Source organism: Carassius carassius, chromosome 22 (assembly GCF_963082965.1).
Source record: "Carassius carassius chromosome 22, fCarCar2.1, whole genome shotgun sequence".
Classification (NCBI taxonomy): Eukaryota; Metazoa; Chordata; class Actinopteri; order Cypriniformes; family Cyprinidae; genus Carassius; species Carassius carassius.
The window spans coordinates 31391605-31403716 of NC_081776.1; the positions used below are offsets into that span (position 1 = coordinate 31391605).

The 12112-nt window shown below is 44.5% G+C and overlaps 26 non-coding genes across 26 annotated transcripts; all 26 read right to left on the minus strand.

Annotated features, from left to right (window-relative positions):
* Positions 1-56: 56 nt before the first annotated feature.
* Positions 57-129, minus strand: trnav-uac (transfer RNA valine (anticodon UAC)). The gene has a single exon. It is a non-coding gene; the product is annotated as a tRNA-Val (tRNA).
* A 604-nt stretch (positions 130-733) lies between these two features.
* trnav-cac (transfer RNA valine (anticodon CAC)) lies at positions 734-806 on the minus strand. The gene has a single exon. It is a non-coding gene; the product is annotated as a tRNA-Val (tRNA).
* Positions 807-930: 124 nt separating this feature from the next.
* trnav-aac (transfer RNA valine (anticodon AAC)) lies at positions 931-1003 on the minus strand. The gene has a single exon. It is a non-coding gene; the product is annotated as a tRNA-Val (tRNA).
* Positions 1004-1440: 437 nt separating this feature from the next.
* trnav-aac (transfer RNA valine (anticodon AAC)) lies at positions 1441-1512 on the minus strand. The gene has a single exon. It is a non-coding gene; the product is annotated as a tRNA-Val (tRNA).
* A 235-nt stretch (positions 1513-1747) lies between these two features.
* trnav-uac (transfer RNA valine (anticodon UAC)) lies at positions 1748-1820 on the minus strand. Its single transcript has one exon. It is a non-coding gene; the product is annotated as a tRNA-Val (tRNA).
* Positions 1821-2424: 604 nt separating this feature from the next.
* trnav-cac (transfer RNA valine (anticodon CAC)) lies at positions 2425-2497 on the minus strand. Its single transcript has one exon. It is a non-coding gene; the product is annotated as a tRNA-Val (tRNA).
* Positions 2498-2933: 436 nt separating this feature from the next.
* trnav-uac (transfer RNA valine (anticodon UAC)) lies at positions 2934-3006 on the minus strand. Its single transcript has one exon. It is a non-coding gene; the product is annotated as a tRNA-Val (tRNA).
* A 604-nt stretch (positions 3007-3610) lies between these two features.
* Positions 3611-3683, minus strand: trnav-cac (transfer RNA valine (anticodon CAC)). The gene has a single exon. It is a non-coding gene; the product is annotated as a tRNA-Val (tRNA).
* A 124-nt stretch (positions 3684-3807) lies between these two features.
* On the minus strand, positions 3808-3880 carry trnav-aac (transfer RNA valine (anticodon AAC)). The gene has a single exon. It is a non-coding gene; the product is annotated as a tRNA-Val (tRNA).
* Positions 3881-4116: 236 nt separating this feature from the next.
* On the minus strand, positions 4117-4189 carry trnav-cac (transfer RNA valine (anticodon CAC)). Its single transcript has one exon. It is a non-coding gene; the product is annotated as a tRNA-Val (tRNA).
* A 128-nt stretch (positions 4190-4317) lies between these two features.
* Positions 4318-4389, minus strand: trnav-aac (transfer RNA valine (anticodon AAC)). Its single transcript has one exon. It is a non-coding gene; the product is annotated as a tRNA-Val (tRNA).
* Positions 4390-5302: 913 nt separating this feature from the next.
* On the minus strand, positions 5303-5375 carry trnav-cac (transfer RNA valine (anticodon CAC)). The gene has a single exon. It is a non-coding gene; the product is annotated as a tRNA-Val (tRNA).
* A 127-nt stretch (positions 5376-5502) lies between these two features.
* trnav-aac (transfer RNA valine (anticodon AAC)) lies at positions 5503-5575 on the minus strand. The gene has a single exon. It is a non-coding gene; the product is annotated as a tRNA-Val (tRNA).
* Positions 5576-6487: 912 nt separating this feature from the next.
* Positions 6488-6560, minus strand: trnav-cac (transfer RNA valine (anticodon CAC)). Its single transcript has one exon. It is a non-coding gene; the product is annotated as a tRNA-Val (tRNA).
* Positions 6561-6996: 436 nt separating this feature from the next.
* trnav-cac (transfer RNA valine (anticodon CAC)) lies at positions 6997-7069 on the minus strand. The gene has a single exon. It is a non-coding gene; the product is annotated as a tRNA-Val (tRNA).
* A 128-nt stretch (positions 7070-7197) lies between these two features.
* trnav-aac (transfer RNA valine (anticodon AAC)) lies at positions 7198-7270 on the minus strand. Its single transcript has one exon. It is a non-coding gene; the product is annotated as a tRNA-Val (tRNA).
* Positions 7271-7495: 225 nt separating this feature from the next.
* trnav-uac (transfer RNA valine (anticodon UAC)) lies at positions 7496-7568 on the minus strand. Its single transcript has one exon. It is a non-coding gene; the product is annotated as a tRNA-Val (tRNA).
* Positions 7569-8172: 604 nt separating this feature from the next.
* trnav-cac (transfer RNA valine (anticodon CAC)) lies at positions 8173-8245 on the minus strand. Its single transcript has one exon. It is a non-coding gene; the product is annotated as a tRNA-Val (tRNA).
* A 127-nt stretch (positions 8246-8372) lies between these two features.
* Positions 8373-8445, minus strand: trnav-aac (transfer RNA valine (anticodon AAC)). Its single transcript has one exon. It is a non-coding gene; the product is annotated as a tRNA-Val (tRNA).
* A 236-nt stretch (positions 8446-8681) lies between these two features.
* On the minus strand, positions 8682-8754 carry trnav-uac (transfer RNA valine (anticodon UAC)). The gene has a single exon. It is a non-coding gene; the product is annotated as a tRNA-Val (tRNA).
* Positions 8755-9358: 604 nt separating this feature from the next.
* trnav-cac (transfer RNA valine (anticodon CAC)) lies at positions 9359-9431 on the minus strand. The gene has a single exon. It is a non-coding gene; the product is annotated as a tRNA-Val (tRNA).
* Positions 9432-9558: 127 nt separating this feature from the next.
* trnav-aac (transfer RNA valine (anticodon AAC)) lies at positions 9559-9631 on the minus strand. Its single transcript has one exon. It is a non-coding gene; the product is annotated as a tRNA-Val (tRNA).
* A 236-nt stretch (positions 9632-9867) lies between these two features.
* On the minus strand, positions 9868-9940 carry trnav-uac (transfer RNA valine (anticodon UAC)). The gene has a single exon. It is a non-coding gene; the product is annotated as a tRNA-Val (tRNA).
* A 604-nt stretch (positions 9941-10544) lies between these two features.
* trnav-cac (transfer RNA valine (anticodon CAC)) lies at positions 10545-10617 on the minus strand. The gene has a single exon. It is a non-coding gene; the product is annotated as a tRNA-Val (tRNA).
* Positions 10618-10741: 124 nt separating this feature from the next.
* Positions 10742-10814, minus strand: trnav-aac (transfer RNA valine (anticodon AAC)). The gene has a single exon. It is a non-coding gene; the product is annotated as a tRNA-Val (tRNA).
* Positions 10815-11572: 758 nt separating this feature from the next.
* On the minus strand, positions 11573-11645 carry trnav-uac (transfer RNA valine (anticodon UAC)). The gene has a single exon. It is a non-coding gene; the product is annotated as a tRNA-Val (tRNA).
* Between the last annotated feature and the right edge of the window lie 467 nt (positions 11646-12112).

The following is a 12112-nucleotide window of genomic DNA, read 5'->3' on the forward strand; positions in this document are numbered from 1 at the left end:
GGACCACCTGCCTACCAGACAGCCATTTCACCACAGAAAGAACAAAAGCCCCCACCTGTTTCCGCCCAGTTTCAAGCTGGGGACCTTTCGCGTGTAAGGCGAATGTGATAACCTCTACACTACGGAAACCTGCAGTCAAGGTTGGATCTGACCTTTTCATCGCACGCTTCTTGGAGCACGAATAAAATTACAGATTGCGTTGTGCTCTTCAGTCTGCAAATAGTTTTTTTTTGAGTGGCAAACCAAGCATTTTTCCAGTTGTCTGAAGGATTGCTCTGTGACCATTACTTTTTTGCTCTTTTTTAGGTTATTTAATATAATTGTTTTTAACGTTATACGAAATATTTTGTCTTTGAGTGCACCATCCATCTGTTCATTGAAAATGCCTGGTTTAAAGTACAGAGTCTGTCGGTGTGGCAGTTACTGCTGCCTAGTGTGGCTTAATAATTGTCTTCACACCTGTGTAAAGAAAGGCCTTCGTGACGTAGAGCTGCTGCCTAACAGAGGGCCACTCTGACAAATATCTTCTTTCGTGTTCCTCAGAAGAAAGCCACGCAGGCTTGAAATGGCACGAGTGTGGGTTAGTTTTAGGTCAAACAGTGACTGCTCTTTCATTTCTGCATCAACTACACCTTTGCTAACTATATTCATGCCTCTTGGCCGCAAAGCTTCGGTAGCGTTGAGTTCCTCCTCAACAGAATGCCAATTGAACCATTGTGAAAAAGAGATTCACTGTTCCCGCCCAGTTTCGAACTGGGGACCTTTCGCGTGTGAGGCGAACGTGATAACCACTACACTACGGAAACCTACCTCCCTCAAACAGTGCAACATTTTTAATTGAAGGCTCTGTAAAATGTGCATGAAGGTAATGTCTTCTAAAGCCCACAGTCGGCTAAAATGGGTTCATACATTTCATCAAAAGGAAGCAGCTGTTTCTGCTCGGTTTCAAACCGAGGATCTTTCGCGTGTTAGGCGAACGTGATGACCACTACACTACAGAAACTCCCCACTTCCACACTAGTTCTCTTTCGCCATAATCTATACAATGATGTGCCCAAACGCAAATAGGCAATCTGCGTAAATCCCACACACAACAGGACAGAGTTCATTCGGCGTGGCAGTCTATGCCGAGTTTCCAAATAATTTCCCTTAACTTACCTCGGAATTAAGGCGTTTGCAGCTTGGACCACCTGCCTACCAGACAGCCATTTCACCAAAGAAAGAACAAAAGCCCCCACCTGTTTCCGCCCAGTTTCGAACTGGGGACCTTTCGCGTGTGAGGAGAACGTGATAACCACAACACTACGGAAACCTACCTACCTCACTCAAACAGTCCAACATTTTTTATTGAAGGCTCTGTAAAATGTGCATAAAGGTAATGTCTTCTAAAGCCCACAGTCGGCTAAAAAGGGTTCATACTTTTCATCAAAAGGAAGCAGCTGTTTCTGCTCGGTTTCGAACCGAGGACCTTTGCGTGTTAGGCGAACGTGATGACCACTACACTACAGAAACTCCCCACTTCCACACTAGTTCTCTTTCGCCATAATCTATACAATGATGTGCCCAAACGCAAATAGGCAATCTGCGTAAATCCCACACACAACAGGACAGAGTTCATTCGGCGTGGCAGTCTATGCCGAGTTTCCAAATAATTTCCCTTAACTTACCTTGGAATTAAGGCGTTTGCAGCTTGGACCACCTGCCTACCAGACAGCCATTTCACCACAGAAAGAACAAAACCCCCACCTGTTTCCGCCCAGTTTCGAGCTGGGGAACTTTCGCGTGTAAGGCGAATGTGATAACCTCTACACTACGGAAACCCCCAGTCAAGGTTGGATCTGACCTTTTCATCGCACGCTTCTTGGAGCACGTATAAAATTACAGATTGCGTTGTGCTCTTCAGTCTGCAAATAGCTTTTTTTTTAGTGGCAAACCAAGCATTTTTCCAGTTGTCTGAAGGATTTCTCTGTGACCATTACTTTTTTGCTCTTTTTTAGGTTATTTAATTTAATTGTTTTTAACGTTATACGAAATATTTTGTCTTTGAGTGCACCATCCATCTGTTCATTGAAACTGCCTGGTTTAAAGTACAGAGTCTGTCGGTGTGGCAGTTACTGCTGCCTAGTGTGGCTTAATAATTGTCTTCACACCTGTGTAAAGAAAGACCTTCGTGACGTAGAGCTGCTGCCTAACAGAGGGCCACTCTGACAAATATCTTCTTTCGTGTTCCTCAGAAGAAAGCCACGCAGGCTTGAAATGGCACGAGTGTGGGTTAGGTTTAGGTCAAACAGTGACTGCTCTTTCATTTCTGCATCAACTACACCTTTGCTGACTATATTCATGCCTCTTGGCCGCAAAGCTTCGGTAGCATTGAGTTCCTCCTCAACAGAATGCCAATTGAACCATTGTGAAAAAGAGATTCACTGTTCCCGCCCAGTTTCGAACTGTGGATCTTTCGCGTGTGAGGCGAACGTGATAACCACTACACTACGGAAACCTACCTACCTCTAAAACAGTCCAACATTTTTAATTGAAGTCTCTGTAAAATGTGCATAAAGGTAATGTCTTCTAAAGCCCACAGTCGGCTAAAAAGGGTTCATACTTTTCATCAAAAGGAAGCAGCTGTTTCTGCTCGGTTTCAAACCAAGGACCTTTCGCGTGTTAGGCGAACATGATGACCACAACACTACAGAAACTCCCTACTTCCACAGTAGTTCTCTTTCGCCATAATCTATACAATGATGTGCCGAAAACGCAAATAGGCAATCTGCGTAAATCCCACACACAACAGGACAGAGTTCATTCGGCGTGGCAGTCTACGCCGAGTTTCCAAATAATTTCCCTTAACTTATCTCGGAATTAAGGCGTTTGCAGCTTGGACCACCTGCCTACCAGACAGCCATTTCACCACAGAAAGAACAAAAGCCCCCACCTGTTTCCGCCCAGTTTCAAGCTGGGGACCTTTCGCGTGTAAGGCGAATGTGATAACCTCTACACTACGGAAACCTGCAGTCAAGGTTGGATCTGACCTTTTCATCGCACGCTTCTTGGAGCACGAATAAAATTACAGATTGCGTTGTGCTCTTCAGTCTGCAAATAGTTTTTTTTTGAGTGGCAAACCAAGCATTTTTCCAGTTGTCTGAAGGATTGCTCTGTGACCATTACTTTTTTGCTCTTTTTTAGGTTATTTAATATAATTGTTTTTAACGTTATACGAAATATTTTGTCTTTGAGTGCACCATCCATCTGTTCATTGAAAATGCCTGGTTTAAAGTACAGAGTCTGTCGGTGTGGCAGTTACTGCTGCCTAGTGTGGCTTAATAATTGTCTTCACACCTGTGTAAAGAAAGGCCTTCGTGACGTAGAGCTGCTGCCTAACAGAGGGCCACTCTGACAAATATCTTCTTTCGTGTTCCTCAGAAGAAAGCCACGCAGGCTTGAAATGGCACGAGTGTGGGTTAGTTTTAGGTCAAACAGTGACTGCTCTTTCATTTCTGCATCAACTACACCTTTGCTAACTATATTCATGCCTCTTGGCCGCAAAGCTTCGGTAGCGTTGAGTTCCTCCTCAACAGAATGCCAATTGAACCATTGTGAAAAAGAGATTCACTGTTCCCGCCCAGTTTCGAACTGGGGACCTTTCGCGTGTGAGGCGAACGTGATAACCACTACACTACGGAAACCTACCTCCCTCAAACAGTGCAACATTTTTAATTGAAGGCTCTGTAAAATGTGCATGAAGGTAATGTCTTCTAAAGCCCACAGTCGGCTAAAATGGGTTCATACATTTCATCAAAAGGAAGCAGCTGTTTCTGCTCGGTTTCAAACCGAGGATCTTTCGCGTGTTAGGCGAACGTGATGACCACTACACTACAGAAACTCCCCACTTCCACACTAGTTCTCTTTCGCCATAATCTATACAATGATGTGCCCAAACGCAAATAGGCAATCTGCGTAAATCCCACACACAACAGGACAGAGTTCATTCGGCGTGGCAGTCTATGCCGAGTTTCCAAATAATTTCCCTTAACTTACCTCGGAATTAAGGCGTTTGCAGCTTGGACCACCTGCCTACCAGACAGCCATTTCACCAAAGAAAGAACAAAAGCCCCCACCTGTTTCCGCCCAGTTTCGAACTGGGGACCTTTCGCGTGTGAGGAGAACGTGATAACCACTACACTACGGAAACCTACCTACCTCACTCAAACAGTCCAACATTTTTTATTGAAGGCTCTGTAAAATGTGCATAAAGGTAATGTCTTCTAAAGCCCACAGTCGGCTAAAAAGGGTTCATACTTTTCATCAAAAGGAAGCAGCTGTTTCTGCTCGGTTTCGAACCGAGGACCTTTGCGTGTTAGGCGAACGTGATGACCACTACACTACAGAAACTCCCCACTTCCACACTAGTTCTCTTTCGCCATAATCTATACAATGATGTGCCCAAACGCAAATAGGCAATCTGCGTAAATCCCACACACAACAGGACAGAGTTCATTCGGCGTGGCAGTCTATGCCGAGTTTCCAAATAATTTCCCTTAACTTACCTCGGAATTAAGGCGTTTGCAGCTTGGACCACCTGCCTACCAGACAGCCATTTCACCACAGAAAGAACAAAAGCCCCCTCCTGTTTCCGCCCAGTTTAGAGCTGGGGACCTTTCGCGTGTAAGGCGAATGTGATAACTTCTAAACTACGGAAACCTGCAGTCAAGGTTGGATCTGACCTTTTCATCGCACGCTTCTTGGAGCACGAATAAAATTACAGATTGCGTTGTGCTCTTCAGTCTGCAAATAGCTTTTTTTTTAGTGGCAAACCAAGCATTTTTCCAGTTGTCTGAAGGATTGCTCTGTGACCATTACTTTTTTGCTCTTTTTTAGGTTATTTAATTTAATTGTTTTTAACGTTATACGAAATATTTTGTCTTTGAGTGCACCATCCATCTGTTCATTGAAACTGCCTGGTTTAAAGTACAGAGTCTGTCGGTGTGGCAGTTACTGCTGCCTAGTGTGGCTTAATAATTGTCTTCACACCTGTGAAAAGAAAGGCCTTCGTGACGTAGAGCTGCTGCCTAACAGAGGGCCACTCTGACAAATATCTTCTTTCGTGTTCCTCAGAAGAAAGCCACGCAGGCTTGAAATGGCACGAGTGTGGGTTAGGTTTAGGTCAAACAGTGACTGCTCTTTCATTTCTGCATCAACTACACCTTTGCTGACTATATTCATGCCTCTTGGCCGCAAAGCTTCGGTAGCATTGAGTTCCTCCTCAACAGAATGCCAATTGAACCATTGTGAAAAAGAGATTCACTGTTCCCGCCCAGTTTCGAACTGGGGACCTTTCGCGTGTGAGGCGAACGTGATAACCACTACACTACGGAAACCTACCTACCTCTCCAAACAGTCCAACATTTTTAATTGAAGGCTCTGTAAAATGTGCATAAAGGTAATGTCTTCTAAAGCCCACAGTCGGCTAAAAAGGGTTCATACTTTTCATCAAAAGGAAGCAGCTGTTTCTGCTCGGTTTCGAAACGAGGACCTTTCGCGTGTTAGGCGAACGTGATGACCACTACACTACAGAAACTCCCCACTTCCACGCTAGTTCTCTTTCGCCATAATCTATACAATGATGTGCCCAAACGCAAATAGGCAATCTGCGTAAATCCCACACACAACAGGACAGAGTTCATTCGGCTTGGCAGTCTATGCCGAGTTTCCAAGTAATTTCCCTTAACTTACCTCGGAATTAAGGCGTTTGCAGCTTGGACCACCTGCCTACCAGACAGCCATTTCACCACAGAAAGAACAAAAGCCCCCTCCTGTTTCCGCCCAGTTTAGAGCTGGGGACCTTTCGCGTGTAAGGCGAATGTGATAACTTCTAAACTACGGAAACCTGCAGTCAAGGTTGGATCTGACCTTTTCATCGCACGCTTCTTGGAGCACGAATAAAATTACAGATTGCGTTGTGCTCTTCAGTCTGCAAATAGCTTTTTTAGAGTGGCAAACCATGCATTTTTCCAGTTGTCTGAAGGATTGCTCTGTGACCATTACTTTTTTGCTCTTTTTTAGGTTATTTAATTTAATTGTTTTTAACGTTATACGAAATATTTTGTCTTTGAGTGCACCATCCATCTGTTCATTGAAACTGCCTGGTTTAAAGTACAGAGTCTGTCGGTGTGGCAGTTACTGCTGCCTAGTGTGGCTTAATAATTGTCTTCACACCTGTGAAAAGAAAGGCCTTCGTGACGTAGAGCTGCTGCCTAACAGAGGGCCACTCTGACAAATATCTTCTTTCGTGTTCCTCAGAAGAAAGCCACGCAGGCTTGAAATGGCACGAGTGTGGGTTAGGTTTAGGTCAAACAGTGACTGCTCTTTCATTTCTGCATCAACTACACCTTTGCTGACTATATTCATGCCTCTTGGCCGCAAAGCTTCGGTAGCATTGAGTTCCTCTTCAACAGAATGCCAATTGAACCATTGTGAAAAAGAGATTCACTGTTCCCGCCCAGTTTCGAACTGGGGACCTTTCGCGTGTGAGGCGAACGTGATAACCACTACACTACGGAAACCTACCTACCTCTCCAAACAGTCCAACATTTTTAATTGAAGGCTCTGTAAAATGTGCATAAAGGTAATGTCTTCTAAAGCCCACAGTCGGCTAAAAAGGGTTCATACTTTTCATCAAAAGGAAGCAGCTGTTTCTGCTCGGTTTCGAGACGAGGACCTTTCGCGTGTTAGGCGAACGTGATGACCACTACACTACAGAAACTCCCCACTTCCACACTAGTTCTCTTTCGCCATAATCTATACAATGATGTGCCCAAACGCAAATAGGCAATCTGCGTAAATCCCACACACAACAGGACAGAGTTCATTCGGCGTGGCAGTCTATGCCGAGTTTCCAAATAATTTCCCTTAACTTACCTCGGAATTAAGGCGTTTGCAGCTTGGACCACCTGCCTACCAGACAGCCATTTCACCAAAGAAAGAACAAAAGCCCCCACCTGTTTCCGCCCAGTTTCGAACTGGGGACCTTTCGCGTGTGAGGAGAACGTGATAACCACTACACTACGGAAACCTACCTACCTCTCTCAAACAGTCCAACATTTTTTATTGAAGGCTCTGTAAAATGTGCATAAAGGTAATGTCTTCTAAAGCCCACAGTCGGCTAAAAAGGGTTCATACTTTTCATCAAAAGGAAGCAGCTGTTTCTGCTCGGTTTCGAACCGAGGACCTTTCGCGTGTTAGGCGAACGTGATGACCACTACACTACAGAAACTCCCCACTTCCACACTAGTTCTCTTTCGCCATAATCTATACAATGATGTGCCCAAACGCAAATAGGCAATCTGCGTAAATCCCACACACAACAGGACAGAGTTCATTCGGCGTGGCAGTCTATGCCGAGTTTCCCCTAACTTACCTTGGAATTAAGGCGTTTGAAGCTTGGACCACCTGCCTACCAGACAGCCATTTCACCACAGACAGAACAAAAGCCCCCACCTGTTTCCGCCCAGTTTCGAGCTGGGGACCTTTCGCGTGTAAGGCGAATGTGATAACCTCTACACTACGGAAACCTGAAGTCAAGGTTGGATCTGACCTTTTCATCGCACGCTTCTTGGAGCACGTATAAAATTACAGATTGCATTGTGCTCTTCAGTCTGCAAATAGCTTTTTTTTGAGTGGCAAACCAAGCATTTTTCCAGTTGTCTGAAGGATTTCTCTGTGACCATTACTTTTTTGCTCTTTTTTAGGTTATTTAATTTAATTGTTTTTAACGTTATACTAAATATTTTGTCTTTGAGTGCACCATCCATCTGTTCATTGAAACTGCCTGGTTTAAAGTACAGAGTCTGTCGGTGTGGCAGTTACTGCTGCCTAGTGTGGCTTAATAATTGTCTTCACACCTGTGTAAAGAAAGACCTTCGTGACGTAGAGCTGCTGCCTAACAGAGGGCCACTCTGACAAATATCTTCTTTCGTGTTCCTCAGAAGAAAGCCACGCAGGCTTGAAATGGCACGAGTGTGGGTTAGGTTTAGGTCAAACAGTGACTGCTCTTTCATTTCTGCATCAACTACACCTTTGCTGACTATATTCATGCCTCTTGGCCGCAAAGCTTCGGTAGCATTGAGTTCCTCCTCAACAGAATGCCAATTGAACCATTGTGAAAAAGAGATTCACTGTTCCCGCCCAGTTTCGAACTGGGGACCTTTCGCGTGTGAGGCGAACGTGATAACCACTACACTACGGAAACCTACCTACCTCTCCAAACAGTCCAACATTTTTAATTGAAGGCTCTGTAAAATGTGCATAAAGGTAATGTCTTCTAAAGCCCGCAGTCAGCTAAAAAGGGTTCATACTTTTCATCAAAAGGAAGCAGCTGTTTCTGCTCGGTTTCGAACCGAGGACCTTTCGCGTGTTAGGCGAACGTGATGACCACTACACTACAGAAACTCCCCACTTCCACACTAGTTCTCTTTCGCCATAATCTATACAATGATGTGCCCAAACGCAAATAGGCAATCTGCGTAAATCCCACACACAACAGGACAGAGTTCATTCGGCGTGGCAGTCTATGCCGAGTTTCCAAATAATTTCCCTTAACTTACCTCGGAATTAAGGCGTTTGCAGCTTGGACCACCTGCCTACCAGACAGCCATTTCACCAAAGAAAGAACAAAAGCCCCCACCTGTTTCCGCCCAGATTGAAGCTGGGGACCTTTCGCGTGTAAGGCGAATGTGATAACCTCTACACTACGGAAACCTGCAGTCAAGGTTGGATCTGACCTTTTCATCGCACGCTTCTTGGAGCACGAATAAAATTACAGATTGCGTTGTGCTCTTCAGTCTGCAAATAGTTTTTTTTTGAGTGGCAAACCAAGCATTTTTCCAGTTGTCTGAAGGATTGCTCTGTGACCATTACTTTTTTGCTCTTTTTTAGGTTATTTAATATAATTGTTTTTAACGTTATACGAAATATTTTGTCTTTGAGTGCACCATCCATCTGTTCATTGAAAATGCCTGGTTTAAAGTACAGAGTCTGTCGGTGTGGCAGTTACTGCTGCCTAGTGTGGCTTAATAATTGTCTTCACACCTGTGTAAAGAAAGGCCTTCGTGACGTAGAGCTGCTGCCTAACAGAGGGCCACTCTGACAAATATCTTCTTTCGTGTTCCTCAGAAGAAAGCCACGCAGGCTTGAAATGGCACGAGTGTGGGTTAGGTTTAGGTCAAACAGTGACTGCTCTTTCATTTCTGCATCAACTACACCTTTGCTGACTATATTCATGCCTCTTGGCCGCAAAGCTTCGGTAGCATTGAGTTCCTCCTCAACAGAATGCCAATTGAACCATTGTGAAAAAGAGATTCACTGTTCCCGCCCAGTTTCGAACTGGGGACCTTTCGCGTGTGAGGCAAATGTGATAACCACTACACTACGGAAACCTACCTACCTCTCGAAACAGTCCAACATTTTTAATTGAAGGCTCTGTAAAATGTGCATAAAGGTAATGTCTTCTAAAGCCCACAGTCGGCTAAAAAGGGTTCATACTTTTCATCAAAAGGAAGCAGCTGTTTCTGCTCGGTTTCGAACCGAGGACCTTTTGCGTGTTAGGCGAACGTGATGACCACTACACTACAGAAACTCCCCACTTCCACACTAGTTCTCTTTCGCCATAATCTATACAATGATGTGCCCAAACGCAAATAGGCAATCTGCGTAAATCCCACACACAACAGGACAGAGTTCATTCGGCGTGGCAGTCTATGCCAAGTTTCCAAATAATTTCCCTTAACTTATCTTGGAATTAAGGTGTTTGCAGCTTGGACCACCTGCCTACCAGACAGCCATTTCACCACAGAAAGAACAAAAGCCCCCACCTGTTTCCGCCCAGTTTCGAGCTGGGGACCTTTCGCGTGTAAGGCAAATGTGATAACCTCTACACTACGGAAACCTGAAGTCAAGGTTGGATCTGACCTTTTCATCGCACGCTTCTTGGAGCACGTATAAAATTACAGATTGCATTGTGCTCTTCAGTCTGCAAATAGCTTTTTTTTGAGTGGCAAACCAAGCATTTTTCCAGTTGTCTGAAGGATTTCTCTGTGACCATTACTTTTTTGCTCTTTTTTAGGTTATTTAATTTAATTGTTTTTAACGTTATACGAAATATTTTGTCTTTGAGTGCACCATCCATCTGTTCATTGAAACTGCCTGGTTTAAAGTACAGAGTCTGTCGGTGTGGCAGTTACTGCTGCCTAGTGTGGCTTAATAATTGTCTTCACACCTGTGTAAAGAAAGACCTTCGTGACGTAGAGCTGCTGCCTAACAGAGGGCCACTCTGACAAATATCTTCTTTCGTGTTCCTCAGAAGAAAGCCACGCAGGCTTGAAATGGCACGAGTGTGGGTTAGGTTTAGGTCAAACAGTGACTGCTCTTTCATTTCTGCATCAACTACACCTTTGCTGACTATATTCATGCCTCTTGGCCGCAAAGCTTCGGTAGCGTTGAGTTCCTCCTCAACAGAATGCCAATTGAACCATTGTGAAAAAGAGATTCACTGTTCCCGCCCAGTTTCGAACTGGGGACCTTTCGCGTGTGAGGCGAACGTGATAACCACTACACTACGGAAACCTACCTCCCTTAAAGAGTCCAACATTTTTAATTGAAGGCTCTGTAAAATGTGCATAAAGGTAATGTCTTCTAAAGCCCACAGTCGGCTAAAAAGGGTTCATACTTTTCATCAAAAGGAAGCAGCTGTTTCTGCTCGGTTTCGAAACGAGGACCTTTCGCGTGTTAGGCGAACGTGATGACCACTACACTACAGAAACTCCCCACTTCCACACTAGTTCTCTTTCGCCATAATCTATACAATGATGTGCCCAAACGCAAATAGGCAATCTGCGTAAATCCCACACACAACAGGACAGAGTTCATTCGGCGTGGCAGTCTATGCCGAGTTTCCAAATAATTTCCCTTAACTTACCTCGGAATTAAGGCGTTTGCAGCTTGGACCACCTGCCTACCAGACAGCCATTTCACCAAAGAAAGAACAAAAGCCCCCACCTGTTTCCGCCCAGTTTCGAACTGGGGACCTTTCACATGTGAGGAGAACGTGATAACCACTACGCTACGGAAACCTACCTACCTACCTACCTACCTCCCTCAAACAGTCCAACATTTTTAATTGAAGGCTCTGTAAAATGTGCATAAAGGTAATGTCTTCTAAAGCCCACAGTCGGCTAAAAAGGGTTCATACTTTTCATCAAAAGGAAGCAGCTGTTTCTGCTCGGTTTCGAACCGAGGACCTTTTGCGTGTTAGGCGAACGAGATGACCACTACACTACAGAAACTCCCCACTTCCACACTAGTTCTCTTTCGCCATAATCTATACAATGATGTGCCCAAACGCAAATAGGCAATCTGCGTAAATCCCACACACAACAGGACAGAGTTCATTCGGCGTGGCAGTCTATGCCGAGTTTCCAAATAATTTCCCTTAACTTATCTTGGAATTAAGGTGTTTGCAGCTTGGACCACCTGCCTACCAGACAGCCATTTCACCACAGAAAGAACAAAAGCCCCCACCTGTTTCCGCCCAGTTTCGAGCTGGGGACCTTTCGCGTGTAAGGCAAATGTGATAACCTCTACACTACGGAAACCTGAAGTCAAGGTTGGATCTGACCTTTTCATCGCACGCTTCTTGGAGCACGTATAAAATTACAGATTGCATTGTGCTCTTCAGTCTGCAAATAGCTTTTTTTTGAGTGGCAAACCAAGCATTTTTCCAGTTGTCTGAAGGATTTCTCTGTGACCATTACTTTTTTGCTCTTTTTTAGGTTATTTAATTTAATTGTTTTTAACGTTATACGAAATATTTTGTCTTTGAGTGCACCATCCATCTGTTCATTGAAACTGCCTGGTTTAAAGTACAGAGTCTGTCGGTGTGGCAGTTACTGCTGCCTAGTGTGGCTTAATAATTGTCTTCACACCTGTGTAAAGAAAGACCTTCGTGACGTAGAGCTGCTGCCTAACAGAGGGCCACTCTGACAAATATCTTCTTTCGTGTTCCTCAGAAGAAAGCCACGCAGGCTTGAAATGGCACGAGTGTGGGTTAGGTTTAGGTCAA